Raw genomic sequence first — 12190 nt, 5'->3', positions numbered from 1 at the left:
ATCCTGTGATAGTTAATTCTATGTGTCAGTTTGGCTAGGCTAGGGTGCCCAGTTGTTTGGTTTTGATCTTGTTGCCTCATCTAATCATTCGAAGGCCTTAAGAGCAAAAGCTGAGAAAATGGAATTTGGTCTCAAAAGTGCAATGTAGAAACCCTGCCTGTTTCTCCCCTGCTTGACCTGCCTTGCAGATTTCAGACTTGGGACTGCAACATCAATTCTTACTTGAATTTCCAGGCTGCTGGTCTCCTCTACAGACTTCAGACTTGCAGCCCCATAGTTACATGTGCCAATCCCTTAAAACAAAGTTCTCTCTCTATCCAAATCTATCCTATTGGTCGTTCCTCTGGAGGACCCTAACTGATAAAGAGCCCATGCTGGCACTTCTTCTGGTAACCCGCATAGTGCTGAACTGACTTTTCTTGGGGAAGGTTGGTGATTCCTTGAACATGAGCTATAGCAGAAGTGGCCACAAGATTAGGCTCTATCTAGAAAGGCACTGTCATGGGTTTGACTCTGCCCTGCCACTTACTACCTGCATCAGGCTCATCTGTTGTGCTCAGCCCTGCAGGCTTCATGGCAAGTCAGCCACAAAAAGTCCAGGTCTTTCCCTGTGACACCACCAGTGGTCTCTCCCCTCATTGAGCCCTTTGTAGCAGAAGTCACAATGACTTCAGCACCTAAGAGCAACTTGACAGGACCCATGGAGGCTCTGCCCTCCCAAAATGTTTGCCAAGAGGAGACAGGTGACACAAGCTGAAAGTGCAGGAAAATTAACACCATATGGGACAGACAATAAAAAGAAAGACAGGAGATAGGAGGAAGCCAGCAGAGAAACTGTGTGCTTCCCCTTCCCTGCGACAGGCTGTTCTCAGATGCAACATTCCACGTGGATGTCCAGACGCTCCAGAGAATCCCATGAAACCAAGCACACAGCTGCGGAGAAAAGCTCACAGTGAAGCGTCACTTTGAATTTGCTTTCCTTCCTTCCTTGCCTCACTTCTCCTTTTCCGTCATATATAATTCCCTGGAATTGCACACACACATGCACACCACCCCAATACAATACTGGTACATAAGTTTGGTCCAAGTTTTGTTTTTTAAAGACCCGAGCTACGGCACTAGCTGTATGACCTTGGTAAATCTCTTGGCTAATCTAAACTCCAATTTTCTTCATAAAGATGTTTTGAGGCTTGGATGAGATAATGCGCAGATCTTGGGGACACTTTTGGTGAATGACAACTCTAGCTGTTGTTGCCCACATATAGTAAGTATGCAGGGGCAGCCCCGTATTGGGGAGGGGCTAAAGCTTTCCAGCGTCACCTGTGACTGAGGGCTCAGTTTGGCTAATTCTGGGGCCCTTTAATAGGAAGGCTACACACATAAGTCAAGTTCCCCAATAACAGCAGAGCAAGAATGCTTGCTCCCTGAGGGCAGCTGGCTCTCAGCTGAAAGAGGAGTAAGGAGCTAACCATTTCCAACACCCCTCCTAACCCACCTTATCTACTATCTCTATTTCTGTAGGGAAAAGTAAATGGTGGGGCAATCAGACAGAATGTTTAAAGAAAATTCCTCCTCATCAAAACCAGGAGTGGCGAAGACATATTCCATCTGCTACCTTTGTAACACTTTATCATGTCCTACCTTGAATGAGGAGTTGTTGGGGAGGGGGTGGGGGGATTTTGTTTGAGGAAATGTCATTTATCCTGAAACTGGAAGTAGGATAGGTTTTGAGGCTGATATTTCAGGGCTAGGGTGCAGAGGTAGGGGAAGGGGCTGGTTCTGAGCTCCAAGCCGTTGCGGAAGTGTCTTGGGGGAAATGGCTGTGGAGTGTGTGTGTGTGTGCATGTGTGTAAAACAGAGAAGCTATAGAACCAGCTGTGCATATAAATGATTGAGAACTTGGGTGTATGGAGGTAGGTAGATTCTATAGCTGAGTACACCCAGAATAGGGGATCAGAAGAGAGACATTCTTTTCTCCTCTACACTTGGAGAACCCCAGCTGTCCCATGACAGGTGCAGGGGCCTGATATTACCACCTTTCTTAAGAGGGCAGGGATTGTATCAGGCTCCAGGGCTACCAAGCTGCTGGGTGGGGGTCTATGACCAAGTCTCTAGTCTGCCAATGCTTCAGTGAAACCACATGGCTAGGAGCCAAAAGAATGGTAATCTTCGACAGACAATTAGTGTTCTCTCTTTAGGGCCATCCTAATAAAGAACTCCCTGGACTAAGGAAGTATAATTGAGATTCTAGAAGCTAGCATGATAGGAATTAAGAAAGACAGACTTGCGCTTAGGATAAGATCTCAGAGTTATTTCATTGGAATATATTTAAAAATCAAGTCCTTTCTTATTACCTAAGTTGGCAATGTAGATGGTTTCTTGTTTACACCTTCAGTTTTTGGAGACAGAATAGCATAACAAATAAGAATATACCGGATGGTGTGATTCAGTTGTTTGGAGCATTGTCCAATGGATTGAAAGGTCACAGGTTCGATTTCCTAATAGGGCACATACCCAAGGTTGCAGTTCCAATCCCCGGTCAGGATGCATACAAGAAGGCAACCAAGTCAATGTTTCTCTCACATATCAATCTCTCTCTTGCCTTCTTCTCTCTCTAAAAGCAATGAAAAAATGTCTTCAGGTGAGGATTAAAAAAACACAGAGGTTGGCAAAAGTAGATTTACCGTTGTGAGTATGAAACAATTTTATTCTGGTAATATTTACTTATTATTGTACAAGATTATTTGTACTCTTTGTCTTCCTCTTATATTTTTTCATACCCTTACTTAGGACTTATCTTTTAGGTAATGATAGCTGGTAATTTAACCTAATTTTGCCCACCCCTGCATATTCTGGAGCTAAACTGTCTGGATTTAAATTCTGGCTCTGCTACTTACAAGTTTTGTGACCTACACTCAGTCTCCTGAAATATGAAATAGGAATGGTGATAACTAACTCATGGGATGTAAGGAAGATTACAGAAAGTCAACACATGTACGTATTCAGCATAATAAATGTTCACTAATACTTGGCACATAATGTATTCACTAAACCCTTATGGCACATAGTAAGTGTTCACTAAATATCAGGTAGTGCCATTGCCTTGTTTGTTCCCTACGTCCCTAGAGAAAAAGGCTGAGCATGCTCACAGTCAAGTCTTAATGACGGAGCTACTCCTTCAAAAGTAAAAGACTGAGCTGAAAAGAAATAGAATGCCAGAATTCAGAGTATGAGGTTCAGGTTTCCAGCTGAGAGTTATTTTAAGGTGCAAGCAGGTAGTGTCATGAAGACTTTGGAGCAGTTCGGTGGTGCCCTGGAGACGCTGCTGGCAAGCCAATCATTTGGCAGCGCCCAGGGTGTTCCTCAGAGATTCAGGCAAAGGGCCCACACTGAATCCCTTTTGTTTTCATTTCTAAGGAGACCTAGAAGGGAGGGAAACTTGGACAGAGAGTTAAATGGGGGTATTGGATGAGATGATCTCTAAAGACTGTTCCAGCATTCTGCAAGGCACTGAGTCTGCGAGCATGACTAAAAGAAGAGAGATTTTAAATATTTAAGGCAGGAGAATTCAGGCTGATGCTCAGGAAAGTATGTCCCAACCAAATTCCTGTTGAGCCTCAAAATACCCTGGAAAGGCAAATGATGTGTTTCATACTGAGAGTTATGGAAAATAAGATGAAATACATTAGGCTAGGGAAAAATCTTACACTGGCAGAGAGATAAGCTTCTCTATCCAGCCAGTCTCTCCTCATTTCACCATGGCTAGAAGTTATGTTTTGTGAAAAGAAGCTTTAAAAGGATTTGGATGAACAAGTTCAACGGTGGCTACAATCAAATTATCCCTATTCTCTTTTGAAACCTCCTGTTTGATCAATGGTTATTAGGCCCAGACTTACAAGGGTAAAATAATTTATGAATTATATTCATGTGACTGTCTGAAAATCTCAGAACTAATGTAATGGCCCCACATGTCTCTATGAAGCAGTTCAAATAGTTGCAATATACAGTACGTGTGTGCTCTAAGGCCATAAAATTAGACTGTAAAACTCTCTTTGATGGATAAGGATATTAAAAATGGAATTAAAGTATTGTTACAAGAGAGGAATTCTTTTGCTTCAAGAGATGAAAGATGGGGGAAGCTTTGAAAAGTCCAAGGATGAGACAAGCAGCTGCTGTATAAATCTCTGCTATTATTCTATCAAAGCATCCCTGAAGTTTCTAGTCCAGGATCTCTTGTCTTACACAAACACCAATCATTCTGCCAAGATGTTGGCTCAATATTCAATGTAGGGGCTGAAGCTACTCTATTGGCCCATCAGGAAAGCCTCAGACTCACCATGCGCCTTCTCTCTTGGCCATTCAGTGCCTACACTGGCCTTTGTCACCCTGCTTATTATTCTTTGGAGGAAAGAAGAAGGGGAGGGAAGAGAAATTGTATTAAGATATCAACAGAAGTCTGAGATAAGACAGCAGTCTTCGCGAGAGCTGTCTTCTGGCTCACACCCAGCTTCACCATCTTAAAAGCACAGCATAATTTTAAAAAGAAAGTCAAAGCATTAATGTTATGGCTCCAGCTTGGGCGTTTTTTTTTTTTTTCTTTTTTTCTTTTTTTTTAAGGCACAGAGGGCATGTCTGTTAACACTGATTTCCTTATCTCCAGATGTTAGCTGCTTTGGGACAGAGATTCTCCTAGGATAATGACCTCAGATAATAATGCCAAGTATACTGGGTCCTTATCATTTTTGGAAAAATGGTTATGTTCATGCAGGTTAGAATGCTCGGTAAGGAAAATATATTCCCCTATCCAAAAAATAAAATTGGCTCTGTCTCTTGGTGACTCAGATTTCCTACCTAAAAATGAGAAAACTAGGCTCAAGCCAGTGTCTCTGTAACTAGCCAAAATGTCTGAATATTTGAAAAGATGTGGGTGTAGGGCACCAAGTACATGCACCCAGAGGACTGACTCATGCTTTGGCAACTGCGTAATGCCAAATAGCATCTCAGAGAAAGGTTTTCATGGAATTTTTAAAAAAATAAGCAAAAAAGAATTTTTGGTGTAAACAAAATAGACCCAAATATTTGCTATGTTTTGAACCCTCAAAGCTAGTTTAGAAAAAAATACCTAAGACTTTAGCTCAAATTCCAAGCTCATAGAAAACTTTTTTTGCCACTCAGAACCTCAATTTTATCATCTGTAAAATGGGAGTGAGAATAACTTACCCTGTGGTATTACTGTGAGGAGTAAACATAATGTACTTAAAACCCCCTGCTCACAGAAGACCCTTGATAAATGAACAGTAACTTGAAGGCAAAAATTATGTGAATTAGCACATGCAGTGGTGGAATCATTCATTATGAAACTGCTGTTTAAATTTCCTCCTATAGTCCCAGAGTTCCTCAAAAGTGTAATTTCTAATTATTTGCTGCAGAACCCCTCAGGGTGCTTAGAAGAGACAGATTTCTGGTCTCCATTCCAGATGTGGCAAATCAGGGTCTTTGGGAATCAGAATTTCTAACATCTCCCCAGTGTCCCGATAACTCTTGAGCATCTTAAAATTAAAGAACCGCTGCATTAGAGTGCTTGTTAAAACATTACTTTTTTGAGTCATTGCTTTGTAAAGAAGTAGTAGATGGGGCATATGTTTCAGTAATTTTAAGGCACTCTCTGCGGTTTCTGAGTCCTGAGGTCCACAGAGCCTCTGAGAGATTAAGTAATCTGGTCAGCGTGGGGAAATTTTAAAAGCCAGTCAAGAGAGTTCACTGGGAAGCGATCTTTTTATTTTTCCTTGACTTGCTGGCCAACTAATTCAGTGATGTTAGTTAGGTTCAATGGGCAGCACTTACCCAGTTCCCTGGGCTACTAAACATTATTTTATATTATTTGTTCATTTAGCTTAATAAAATTCCAACTACTCTAGAAGACACTAGTCTAAAATCTACTTATTCTGAGACTCCATATCCAAAAGAAATTCTTGACCCAGGAACGCTGAGGCCTTGAACTCCCGGTTGAACAAAGGAAATATTTAGCAGGCCTCAGACCTGGGCTAGCGTGGATACACGTTAGTGCAAAGGTGAGAGTCTGAAGAGCAAACGCTGGCCGCTTCTTTGGCAATGGAAAAGTGTGGCCTTGAGGTATCTGCTAAAAAAAGCAAAACATGGAGTTGGCAGAGCTGTCGGACTACGAGTGTTCATTTAACAGTGAAACAGGGAAATACCATGAAGCCTGAAAAATAGGTGAGCCGATTTCATAGCAAAGACTGAGAGATCTCTTTCTGTATTAGGGGAGCCTTTATTAAATGGAACCCAAAGCTGAGTAGTGATATGGAGGACGTGGAAGGGGGCATGGGAGGCAATCAAGATCAATCAGGCTTCAGAGGGATAAATTCTTCCAGGGATTGGCCTCCGTTCGACCAGAGCAACAGAGCCGTGGGCTGGGAGGGTGGCTGTGCAGTTGATATTAACAGCGCATTTAGATGGCTAAGTGATAGTTAGGAGTATAAATATTTCTGCTGAGAACATCAAAAGAAAGAGCTTGGGCTGAACTTCAGCAGAAATCAGGCTTGAAATTGAAGACCTGGTTGTGAGGGAGGGTGTTATTCTGTTTCAGTGTTTCAGGGATCACGCCCACGCTGCTCTCCCAGACCACCTGCTCCCTCCCACCAGCTCCTCCCCTCGCCCCTCACTCCTGTAGCCACCACTTCTTGATTGAGGGCCAACAGTATTCCAGTTCCTGGGCTAACTGCTTTACATTTCCTATCTCATTTAATCCTCACGCGAACTCTGCAATGTAGCCGTGGTATGCTCACCTTAGGAGAGAAAACAGGGTCCATGAGATGAAGCCACTTTCCTGGGGTTACACAGAAAGTGGCAGGCTCGATGTATCTTGTTCTAAGTCTCTAAGTGCTCTTTTATCTTACCCGCTTTCCCGCAGACCAGGAGACTAGTGTGGTCGGAAGCAAGTGAGTGGCAAGGGCAGAAGATGAGGTCAAAAGGAAGGAGGTGGGGGTGGGGGTGGCCACCTGATGATAAGGGCCCTTCAAGGTCACAAAGGATGTTGGATTTTCTTCTGAATGTGAAGGGAAGCCACTGGAGAGTTTTGAGCTGAGACGTGCTACCCTGGGTTTTAAATAGACCTGTGTGAATATATTTTGGAAGAGAAGGGGTGGATGGAAACCAGGAAATCGGTTGTGTGGCTCTTTTAACAGTCCAGATGAGAGATGGTGGCTTGCACTAGGTGTTCATGGAAAAGATGAGCGGAAGTAGGTGAATTCTAGAGACATTTCAAAGGTAAAACAAATGGCACGTAATGAATTGTAAGTAATATGCCCAAAGTCACATAGGTAGTAAAGCCGGACTAGGCTGGGGTTAGAATAAGGCTCTTGCTGAGACCGAAACCTGTGATCATTCCCTAAATACAACGAACCCTGGTGACAAGTCACTGAGAAAGGGGTTTTCTGAACCTGAGGCCAAGTATAGAAAGTCTGCAGCATGTAAAACTTATGACTGAGTTGTTCCTGTGCATGTGTTTATATCCTGTATGTCTGTGGCCTCTTCTCCTCTTATACCAAAAAAGAGTTGACAGCAGATTAATCAGAATACAGATATTTAAAAAAAAAACAAACAGAGAAAACAACTGAAAAATATCCCCCATCCAAATATTTCAGCCCACTTGAAATACTACTGGAGTGAGGTCAGCTGACAGCCCAGAACCGCTACCATGGACATGCTAAGAGGTGGATTTTATGTTTTCAGCTGTACGAAGTAGATGATGGGAGGAGCCACTCAACAGAAATGAAAGACCCTGCAGCCACATTTACACACGCGAAAGCCAAGTGGAAGATTGAGCAATTACCCAGTAACTGCAGGCTGGGGAGTCAGCCAATTTGGATAACTCAGATAAAAACATGTGCCTTGGCTGCTTCTCTTGCCTGAATTACTCGATAATGGCCCAACTGTCTGTTTTGCTTAGTTGAAGAGAATCAGAAACAGGTCCATCTGAGCTGGAGACCCTCCATGGGCCATGGCGGGGCCCAGGCTGAGGAGCCAGCAGGGGAAAGGCTTCCCCCAGGGACCTGCGTTCAAGCTGGCATGATGTAGTTGCCCTTGGTAAGAGCCTGCTCTGTCAATGACCCTCAGAGGGACAGTCCTTATTCTGATGTTTCTCAAAGTCTAGGTTCGAGAAAGAATAAATTATAATATATTGTGTGAAGTAGGCAGACATCCTTTGAGGAGGTGATGGGAACACAAAGGTGGCAGTTGAGCCACACTGGTGTGGGGTGAGAAGTGGGGGACAGGGAAGGCTCCCTGGAGGAAAAGGATGCCTGCAGCGGGTCCTAGAAGATGAGTAGTTATTGGCCAGAAAAAGAGAAATGAGGAAGGAAGAGGAAAGGCTGTGTGAAAGCCAGCAGCATTTCCCCCTTCTGGTGGTAAGAGTAAGTTTACCCAAGACTAATAATTAATAGATAACATTCAGGTTTTACTATGCACCAAACAACTTACCAAGCACTTTCTAGACATTATTTTATTGCATTGTCACAGTAACTGTTTGGGAATGGTGCTATTATTATTCCATTGTGTGTATGAGAAAACTGAGGCACAAGAAGAGTTCAATAGTTTGCCCATAGTCACCCCAGTGGGGTGTGGCAAAACCAGGACTTTAGACTATGTGACTCCAGAATCTTTGCGATGCTTCTCCTTGTCTTGGTTTTTGTCTGTAATGCAGCTTCAGTAGCCCTGGTGCCACCACACACTTTCCACATGTGCCATGGCAGATTAGAGTCACGCTTCACAGAGGCCGTAAGTCTGCTCTCACGGTAGTGCTCTAGCAGGTGAATGACACGTAGAGGTGGCAACTCCACCTCTGACCTGCTTGGTCCTGGGCCAGCTCAGCACCACCTCGACTCTGCCCTCTTTGGTGCTTGCCACCTTGTCCCCAGACCTATGTGAGCTCAGAGCACTCCTCAGAACCCAAGAATTGTCTGAAGACTCTGGCTGTATCCACTACACCTCAGTCTCTCTTCTTCTATCCTAACATTAGTGCAAGCCTGTCAGAGGGTGGGCTCCATGTCTGTTAGAATTTTCCTGATCTTTCTTCCATCTTCCTTCTCTTACTGATCTTTGGCAAGTTCCAAGCCTTGCTGAGGAATTGGCTTTACCCACCAAGACTCCTAGGACATGTTTTAACCATTGTCATGAACTGTACCAGGCCATGTTCTAAAAGATAAATAATAAACTAGGAGAATTGCACATGGTCTTGCTTGGAGGAGTTTCAACCAAAGATGAAATTTGTAGTTCAGAACCATACTGCCAAGTAGCAGACTCATTCTAGTGCATCTGAGAGAAATGAGCTAATAACTAGTATTGGTTCACCAGAGGCTTCACCCTGGTTCCAGAAGATAAATATTTTTAAATTAAATTTATAACAATCATTTCCTTTTCAAATCCTTTGGTTTTAAAAAGAATGATTTTGCAAACATTCAAGCTAAATTATATAGAGATTTTTCTACACCCAAATTATAGAAGATGACACCGCCACTTGCCTGAAAAACTCTTTAAGATCAAGAAGGGAGTTGGTAGAGAGCAAATATATGTTTTCCATTTGTTTTGAGGTTGGGGTAAGAAAAGAACTGCATTTAAGAACAGGGGGCTCATTATTGGCATAGATGCTCGAACCTCTGACCTCATTTAAAGAAATGGACAAAGCACCGTCGCCCCCCCCCCCCCGCGGTGTGCCTGGGGCTTGCCAGGCTCCCAGGGCTCCTACAGCCCAGCCCCGCTTGCCTCCTCTCCAGCCACTGTCCTCCTACATTAATAGATTATGTTCTTATCATGTCTTTTTCTCCCATCATTCCACTTTAACTTAATAAAAATTCTTCCTTTTACTGTTTAGAAAGCTGGCATTCAAGGAGGCCAAATGTCCTTGTTGCATAGTTCTTTGGTGTCAGAGAATGTGCTAAAAAGCCAGGTGTCCTGAATCTCATGCTAAACAAAATGCCATAGGTATATAAAAGATATTTGCTGAAGGAAGGGAGAAAGAATATTTAGAAAATTTAAGGAGAGCTCTTTTGGAATTTGAAGTTATCCTAGGATGTTCAGACATGAGCCTTATTCCAGTTATTTTTCTATCAACCTCATTCAATCAACGGTGTTTACCACATTACATTGTAGAATGTAATGGAAAGCAAGCTTATCCCAGGACTCACTATTTCTTCTCTTATTTGTTTTAAAGATTTATTTATTTTTAGAGAGAGAGGAAGGAAGGGCAAGAGGGAGAGAAGCATAAATGTGCGAGAGAAACTGATCAGTTGCCTCTCACACGCCCCCGTCTGGAGACCTGACCTGCACCCAGGCATGTGCCCTGATTGGGAATTGAACCAGTGACCTTTCTGTTCGCAGTCTGGTCTACTTCGCAGACACACCAACCACGGCATCTTCTCTTATTTCTTAACAGCCTTCTTTCTTCCTGTGACACCCCACCCCACCCCCCACACACATACATATATCATCCACACCTAAACTCTGCCCTCAGTTCCCACCAAGTACGGACCTTTGGTAGAGTCTTGGTTAAGTGCTGCGCATGTTGACACAACTAAGAAAAGGAGAAGGGTGTTTCCTGTAGGAGTCTTCTCATCCTTTGAGCACTTGGCAGTCTATCTTTTTCAGAGTTGCTTATAAAATCCAAGCAATTGGGAAACACTTATGAGCTTATACTCCTGAGATCTCTACAAATTTATAATAATCTGGTGCCCTCGAGAACTCTTGTGTATTAAAATCAAATGCTTAATTCTGTTAATCAAAGGTTTTTGAATTTCAATCCCCCCATATGTTGAGTAGAGACACAATGAGGTACAGAAATGCATCTGTAATATGGGAAGGGCCACGTAAATATATAAAGGTACCAATATAATCATCAACAAAGCTAAAAAATATGGTGGTATTGAGTGCTAGGTACAGAAGTAAAATATCTGATATCAAGTGAATGATACCTAAGCTGAACAAATCCTAAGGAATGCTCACTTAGCCATGTCCATGTATGCAGAATAAATGAAGAGATATTACAAAAGTGGTAGCTTGTGATCAAGAAACTATTATAAAGAAATTGTTTCTCTGAAATGTAAAGTTTCATATCAAGTAATTTATGAAATACAAGGTTTTAAAAGTTATCTTTTTGACCATCAAATTGGAAAAACAATTAAGATTCTATTAATTCCACTGGTAAGCAAGATAGGCAAGTGATCTGGAAAACACCTCAAACACTGTTGGTCGAGCCATAAATTAGTGCATCATTCTGGGGGCAATTAATGACGTTCAAAAATCTTAAAACTATGCCTGCAAATCCATTCCTCTTCTAAGGATTTGCACATGGGAAATAGGATGTGAATAAAAAGGTAGCTGTGAAGATGCTCACTGTGATGTTACTTAAAATAAAGAATGCTTAAAGCACGTAAGAATGTGGTATCTGGAGACACTGAACTGAAATTCAAACACAGGCTTTGTAACTTCTCACTGAGACACTGGACATACTATTTTTTAATGTCTACATTTGTAAAATAATGATGATCATAAGAGAACCTGTTTCATAAGGTGGCTGTAAATATTTAACAGAAAACACCTAAGACCCATTGAGAGGGCATATTGAACGTGCTCACAATGTTAGATTATTATAATGAAAAATTAGAAACAACCTACATGTCTAATATGTTTTATCTCAGCAATGTAGTGCTATATATATCAATTGAAATGGTGTTGTAGATAAATATTTGGCTTAAAAATGTTCATTAAAGGGGAAAATCAGACTATAAAATAGTATTTACTATGTGATTGAATTCAAGGAGATGTTTCTTAGACATTTAGTATACTTGAACTTGTTTTGAATTCAGATCTATGTTTCTTTTCAAAAATTTAGTTGTATTTCAAAAGATCAAAAATCAGATAGTATTGATTTCAGTCCCTTTTTTTTTTTTTTTTTTTTTTTTTACTGGGGTGGGGGTTATTGATAATTGAGAACTTTTCCTGAGCTAAAATCCTTTTGGTACATAGTGTATTGCAGTTCAAATGACTCCTGCTCTAAATAATAAAATAGAAGCATTTCTTGAACAGGTAAAATCTGCCATGCCATAACAAAGTCCCTAGATCCCATCTAGTTTCATAATGCTACTAGACTAATTACATGCATAATTTACCAAGTCAA

The sequence above is a fragment of the Pteronotus mesoamericanus genome, unplaced genomic scaffold (assembly GCF_021234165.1).
Source record: "Pteronotus mesoamericanus isolate MK-2021 breed Mesoamerican mustached bat unplaced genomic scaffold, CSHL_Meso_final contig_181, whole genome shotgun sequence".
Lineage (NCBI taxonomy): Eukaryota > Metazoa > Chordata > Mammalia > Chiroptera > Mormoopidae > Pteronotus > Pteronotus mesoamericanus.
Note: the sequence above shows the minus strand (reverse complement) of the source record.